General features: G+C 44.1%; 1 protein-coding gene across 1 annotated transcript in view; it reads right to left on the reverse strand.

The window, feature by feature from the left end:
- PROSER2 (proline and serine rich 2) overlaps window positions 1–2765 on the reverse strand; it is a 47128-nt gene extending 44363 nt beyond the window's left edge. Inside the window, exon 1 of the mRNA XM_089686336.1 lies at window positions 2652–2765. The gene's annotated coding sequence lies outside the window, so the exon portion shown is untranslated. The remainder of the gene's footprint in view (window positions 1–2651) is intronic.
- Between the last annotated feature and the right edge of the window lie 3235 nt (window positions 2766–6000).

The raw sequence follows: 6000 nt of genomic DNA on the forward strand, positions 1-6000 counted from the left end.
CTATAGACTTCAATACAGATGCTGCAGAAAAGCATGTAGTGCATTTTTGATGCGTTTTCGATGTGTTTTGCGTTTTATTCTGACCAGCAACAAGTTAAAAAAAGCCAAGCGCATCAAAAATGCGTAAAAAAGACGTGCAAAAACGCACCGCAAAAAACACTGCAGAAACGGATCAAATGCAACCTTCATAGGTGTGAAACTAGCCTTAGTCTAAGTTTATACCTATGCAGGTTGCGTTTGAGGCATTTCTGCATTGAGTTTTTTGCTTTTTTTTCTTGTTGCTAGACAGATTTTAAACGCAAACGATTTTAAAACGTGGCAAAAATGCATCAAAAACACAATACATGCTTTTCTGCAGCATTCCCATTGAAGTCTAGAGAACCAAAAACACAACGCTTTGCGTTCAAAAAAGTCCCTGACCCTTTCCAAATCATGTTAAATGGACTGTACTGCGTTTCTGTAAAATGCTGCAGAAAACGCTTAGGTGTGAACCGTGGGTTAATAAAGGAAAGTGATCAATTAGATAAATGTTTTCTGCACCTGTGTGAAATACTGCCCACCCCACATCACCTATAGTCCATACGTCAATCAAGTGAGGATCCAGTCTAGGTCAAAAACACAACGGGGGTGATTCAAAAAGCATGTACGAGGCGTGGATTTGGTCAGAAGCCTTGCCCCAAATTTCATGAAAACCCAGCAGAATTTCCATTGTTAGTACTGAACATGCAACAAATTCAAGTAGTTCTTATTTACAACACTTTTACTGTATGACAGTTTTTGGAACAAATTCCTAAAGAAATCCCAGTGATAAGGACAGTGGAGGCAAATTAGACCTCTTCTATACTGGAGTAAATTGATTGTATTGGATGTCATAATTTTGTGACAATTTTGTCTAGACGTTCCTCCAGGATTGATGTCTAGTATGTCTCCATAAGGATTCATACACATAGGGGATCTTGTATGTACATTGTAAAGAAGCAGCAAATTTGTGACCAGCCGTGGATGCTCAGCCTGTTGCAGGCTCCATGCACACTGGTTTAAAAATCGCAGCTTCTACAGGAGTTTTGTGTTTTGCCTGTAGAAGCAGCTCGATGCGATCATATGTGTCCATACACATTGGGACGATCAGAGGCATATTTTAAGCTCGGCTTTTAGAGGCAGATAAAAAAAACCTTCTAGTTTGATTTTGATTGGAGTTTTCTTGTACTTCTAAATGTGTACAAAAATGCTCTATATGAGCGTTTTTTTTCTGCCAAAGGATCTGGCGTTTATTCTAAGCCCAGTGTGCATGGAGCCTAAATTAACAGGTGCCACGGCTGCCCCATATAATCACACATGGAGCGATTACATGGGTTTAGGGACTGAAGAGCTCTTAGATTGTAAGCTCCTAGGATCAGGCCCTCCTAACCCTCTTGTATTGAACTGTATTGCCTCCTGTTATATTGTAAAGCGTTGAGCAAACTGTTGGCGCTATATAAATCCTGTATTATAATAATAATAATAATGAGCTGTCCTGGAGGTAGACCATTTGCGCTCAGAGTTGTTCATCTGTCTGTGAGCCCTGGTTCACACCAGTGTGACTTACCATGCGATCTGACAGTTCCAAATGGCATGACAAGTCTCACCCCATTGCTGCTGCAACTCATGTCGCAGAGACTCTGAAAAAGGTATCAGCACTGATTTTTTCCGATTTTATTGCGACTTGCATTGACTTCTATTAAATGAAGTCACAAGCTGCAGGTAGAAATTGCTCTGATCTGCAGCTTTGGAATTGCGCTACTTCAGAGCAATTTCAAACCGCATTGCTGTGAACCAGGGCTTACTGCTTAATGTGCAATTTCATGTATCTGTCATTGATTGAAACAGGCTGAGCAGCCCCCTGTGATCAGCCGCAGCTGATAGCAGCCCCCCGTGATCGCTGATGCACAAATCCGCTGCTTCCTTGTTGGGTACAGGTGAGATGACCCATCATATCATACACAAGTCTCTACTCTCCCAACTTCTCCAAACAGCTCCTCTGTCTGTAAAAGTCCATCACTTCCCAGGAGAGAGGCTTGTGACTGTGCTGTCAGAGCTGGGACAGATCCACACCTTACCGACACATCCATGAATGTGACACTTGTCACCCTACAAGACAGAATTCCAATGAGGATCTACAACTCTTGTACTGAATGCCAGGGAGTGTTGTTTACAAACATTGTAGCAAGAAAGTAATCAGCAGGCAGCTACAGGCAGGTCTTTCAGCTGGTAGGATCATTATACTATATTATGGTACATCATTTACTATAGTGATCAGGACTTTGGAAGATACTTTCCATTAAAAGTCTATGATCAGTGATATAACCTGGGAAAGTTTTCCTTCATATTATAACAACAGGACTTTTCTTCCAAAGTCATCAGATGAACAGAAAGCACAATCAGCTTCATCTCCAGTCAGACCCCCCAAATCCCAGTACTAATGATCTGATATCGGGGGGCACATCAGTGATGGAAGAAGAGTCACCTGGGACTGTCACATCCCACCCAGCCCGGTGATCGGATGTCCCCTGTGTGCTCTCCTGTTATCACAGTGACAGCTCCGGCTAGGACAGGTGTCATATACACAGCGCGCACCCCCCCCCGATCACTGACTTCCCACACAGACTACTCACCTCCAGATCGCAGGCAGGCCGCTCAGTCCCAGCAAGGGATCGGCTGATGACAAATCCGGGAGGTGAATGAAGCAGGTGGGACAGGGCGAGGTGTGTAGTACACAAGGACAGGGCGGGGCCTGTCATCAGAGGGGCGGGGCTCTCCGTGCCTTCCTCGTCAAAACCTGAACACAGCACGGCAAAGGAAGCCGCATGACACCTAGCGGTAACTTTCAAGTATTACACTAAGGACACTCAACTGATCTGATGTCAAAGCGGAGTTCCAGCGTTTTTGCGTCTATTAAAAGTCAGCAGCTACAAAAACTAGCTGCTGACTTTTAGCCACTTGCCCTCCTGAGGATTTAGCCCCCCCCCCCCTTACTGACTAGGCCATTTTTTTGCGTTACGGAGCTGCGTTACTTTAATTGACAATTGCGCAGTCATGCAATGCTGCACCTAAATTAAAATTATGTCCTTTTTCCCACAATTTGAGCTTTCTTTCGGTGATATTTGATCGCCTGTGCGGTTTTTATTTTTTGCACTATCAAAAAAAAACCTGACAATTTCAAGAAAAAAAAAAACAATATTTTTGATTTTTTGCTATGTCCAGTAAAATAATTCAAAAAGTTAAATTTCGTCATAAATTTAGGCCAAAATGTGTTCTGCTACATCTTTGCTAAAAAAAAAAAAATCTCAAAACGTGCAAATTAATTGGTTTGCATGAAAATTATAACATTTACAAATGGAAGTATATATACTGGGATTGTTTTTAACCATTAATGGCGGCGATCAGCAACCTTTAGCAGGACTGCGGGGGGCATTCTGACACTGGGGGGAACTGACTTGGTGTCACTGACATCCTCAGTAACACCAATACAGTGATCAGTGCTGATAAAAAGCACTGACACTGTACTAATGGCACTGGGCAGGAAGGGGTTAATATGTGGGGCGATCAAAGGGTTAACACTGTGTGCTGTTTTACTTTGGGCTGTATCTGTGTGTTTCACTGTAAGCCCACAGCTTTGCATGGCTGTGCTATTTACAGCCATTCAAAGCAGTGTGCAGGAGCTGACAGGGAGAACTGTTTTGTTTATAAACAGTTCTCCTCCCCATCGGAGATGCTCGGCAAGCACCGGGCACCAACGAGTAATCACTGGCCAGGACCAGGTGATTGATAGCCATGGCTGCGTCCCCTACCTGGAAATGCAAAATCACGTATATATATACGTGATTTCTGCACACCTGTGCCACCCTGTAGCAGTATTTCTGCTATAGGGCGGACAGGAAGCAATTAATAAACACACCCAGAGTCCAGCAATGTTTTCACCTGCATAGTCCCTTCTCTGCCTCTTCTCTCCCCAGCGCCGGCATCTTTAGTGTGGGCACCAGGCTGTGACAGCTTGCGGCTTCACAGGCGGGTGCCCACTGCGCATGCATGAGTTGCGTTGCGCCTCCTGATTGGACTGGCAGTCTTCTGGGACCTGTGAAAGTTCCCTGGAGACTGCAGGAGGAAGGAGGGGGACAAACTTCCAGCTCACTTCGCCGTGGCGAACTGAGCCAGAAGTGGGAGTGGGAACCTGTCAAAACCAGGTACCCCCTCCCACCCAAAAGGTGCCAAATATGTCAGTGGAAGGGGGGAGCTTTCACTTTTGGGTGGAACTCCACTGTAAAGGATAATTTCACTTTTACAAAATAATAAATGCACATTCTTTTTGCAGGTATAAAAATGTGTATGTTATTTTTTTTTTGTTAGGGACCTGTAAAGTATTGCATTCATGATCAGCACATTGTGGGTATAATGATACGGTCCTGCAGACTGTGTGTACCTGTCGCCAATACCTCCAATGGGCAGGCAGGTACACTCTGACAAGAAGCTCAGCACTGCACTCATTTTCACATTCACAGAAGACTGTAAATAGATGATGCGGCTGGCCAGGCAGGCAGAGCCCCACACAGGAGTGTTTTTTTTTAAGTTTGTGACAGCTAGCAGGGGAGAAGATCCCCCACTAGCTGTCACAATGGGGGATGGGGGGGGGGTTGAATATTGATGTAACATGTTACAAAAGGTGAACTTATCCTTTAAATTATATGTAAACCCTAACCTTGTAATACAGCCCATTCAGTTTAAAATGAAAGGCAAAACATTTGTGTATAGATATAAAAAACATTGTAAATACCCTTTCTTTCCTTTAGGTATATGATCATATACCCGTTGTTCTCAGCTGCATAAGGAGCTCAAGGAGGAGAAACAGCAGGAGAGAGAGAGAGAGAGAGAGAGAGAAGTCTGATCATATTGGAGGAGAGCAGGAGATGAATTTGTGGCATAGAGGCATTCGGACACAGTTGGCTGTATAGCATCACTGGTCGCAGCTGAGAGCTTCCTAGAAACCAATAATGCTATGCTCTCAACAGCAGTCTATTAACCAATGACACTGTGCTCCCTACAGTGTTCTAGCAACCAATGTTTCTGTGCACTGGGCAGCGCATTAGCAACCAATGACATTGTCCTCTCATCAGCACCCTAGCAACCAATGGCATTGTGCTCTCACAAGTATCCTAGCAACCAAATACACTGTCCTTCTGACAGCATCCTAGCAACCATTAACACTGTGCTCCAGACAGCATCCTAGCAACCAACACTGTGCTCCAGACAGCATCTTAGCAACCAATGACACTGTGCTCTAGACAGCATCCTAGCAAGCAATGACACCATGCTCCCAACAATGTCCTAGCAACCAATATTCCTGTGCTCCAGACAGCACTCTACCAACTAATTACACTGTGCTCCTAACAGCACCCTAGAAACCTAGACACTGCTTTTTTCACAAGATTTTTTATTGAGTTTTTAAAGCGTTTCAGAGTATGCTGTATCCTAGAGAACTGGTATAATACCATTAAGCAGATAAACACGTACCATACAATAAAATGAGGTATGGGAGGTCAACATAGAAGTGAGTGTTAGGCTGTGGCCAAACGTTTAGGAAATTATATTGGGTTTGAAGGGCCACAGAGTAGAATGTGGAGCTATGGGAAGCTTCCCAGAGAGAGCACTAAATGTTGCCCCACAAAGAGAAGTGGCAGGGGAGAGGGGGAAGGACTTTTCGAGAGGGCATTTGGGTAGGTAAGATATTATACAGTATAATTATTGAAGGTGAGGGAAAAGGAATTTGAAGAAGGGGAAAGGTTTAAGGGGGCAGTAGGGGAAAAAAGAAAGCTGAGATATAGAAAAAAAGGGGGAAGGGGGGCTTCTATCAGATTAGAAGTTTAAAATCATCTTTTGTTGTCAGGGAATATGTGCAGAAACTCACACCCACCCATGTGCTGGGTCAAACTGCACAAGCCCAGAGGCATGTGTGAGTTCCTGCACCTA

The sequence above is a fragment of the Staurois parvus genome, unplaced genomic scaffold (genome assembly GCF_062004578.1).
Source record: "Staurois parvus isolate SC_StPar_1 unplaced genomic scaffold, SC_StPar_1.0 ptg000019l, whole genome shotgun sequence".
Lineage (NCBI taxonomy): Eukaryota > Metazoa > Chordata > Amphibia > Anura > Ranidae > Staurois > Staurois parvus.